The following is a 1,590-nucleotide window of genomic DNA, read 5'->3' as shown; positions in this document are numbered from 1 at the left end:
TGGCAGATTTCCAGGTAACACACCTATTCCATAGGATTAAATGCTGCCTGCTGACTGCAGGAGGGAAAGGTGAGCCCACTGCTGATTCATGTTAGCCAAGGAAAGCTCACAGGCTCTTGGACTGCTCATTAAAGTTCATCATAGCCATTCTAAAAAGCAATGGGGCTCCATTTATGCCAGAGGGAAATTTAACTGAAAATATATTGGACAAATAAGCATCAGCTGGCCAACAGTTTTAGTTGTAACTACTGTCCAAGATGGAGAAGGATCCAGGCTAGATGTCCACCAAATTAGGCAACAAGTATTTCTTGATCCCAGAATGGTTTAAGGGAGTGTCTTTCTCTTTTTCACTGGAAAAGGCTTTTCTCAAGCTTGTGCTATTTGTGAAATTTAATGTTAGGTATGAAAAGCAACCATAAAGGATGTGGTTCCTCATCTATTGTTCTTACCTTACTTTTTTAAGTGGATATATTTCTCAGCATATGACTATATTAAGCAAATCTATTTCCTCTTTTTTTCCTCTCCTAATCATTTTCTGCAGCTTTATTCTGTCTATTAAACTGGGAAAATACAAGGGAATTCTGGGATCTGCACTGTAGGCAGAGCACTGCTCAATCAGTTCAGCTGACATGAATTGATACCAACCTAAAGAAACCTCAGCTGAAACATCATCTCCATCCCTCAGGCCACCCAGCTGCCTTCAGAATCCACTAGCTGGCTGAGGAGGTAACATCACTCACCTATCACAAGCAATGTGATGGGTGTTGCTGCAGCACCTTGGGAAGCACGAATGTCTAGTTCCTCTCCATTCCTTGTTTTTCTCCATTTCTTGCTTTACAGGTATAACTTGTTTCTTTTTTTGTATTTCAGCAAAACCAGGATATGATGTTGATCCATTGATGAACCATGACACACCTCCAATTTACACATGTAAATTACACATGTGCACATTTACGCATAATGGGGCTACTTCAAAACAATCCAAGGCCACGTTTAACCCATTTTTTCTCTTTATACTTTTCTGAGATGCAAGGTGGCATCATTCCATATTAAAAAGTATTTAGCTAGTAACAAAATACAATTAGCCTTTGCCAGTCTTTGGAATTGATAGCTGTCACTACAGCTGTTAGTGCTGCATTTAGCTGCTGTACTCTAAAAAAAACCAAACAACCAAATCCTATTAAATACATCACTGTTGTCAGGTGGGTGGTTTTCCTCTTCCCAGCAGACAAATGTAATCCATTTTTTACTCCAAGCAGCTGTTTAGCTCCCCAGCTGCTAGAGTGAAGCAGAGCCTCTGTTCTAGGGTACTGTTACTAAGATTTGGACTCCATGCAACTTTCACTTAAAATTCAAACCTTTCTTCAAGCCCAGCCCACCCTTGCTGTGGGTCACTTCCCCCTCAGACCCTTTGGAACCCACGAGGAACCTGGCTTCAGGTTCTCCTCAGGAGCCTGCAGCAAGCAATCCACCCAGATTTCTCATTGTGGTATGAGCACAGCCTGACAGCCAGGCTAATGTGAACCCTCGAGTTCAGCCAGGATCCAACAGCAGTGAATTCAAGTACCCGAATTCCAGTCAGCACAAGCC

This window comes from Agelaius tricolor, unplaced genomic scaffold, assembly GCF_023055355.1.
Source record: "Agelaius tricolor isolate 1412-34295 unplaced genomic scaffold, bAgeTri1.0.p SCAF_12, whole genome shotgun sequence".
NCBI lineage: Eukaryota > Metazoa > Chordata > Aves > Passeriformes > Icteridae > Agelaius > Agelaius tricolor.
The sequence above is the reverse complement of the archived record's forward strand: the minus strand, read 5'-3'. Positions refer to the sequence as shown.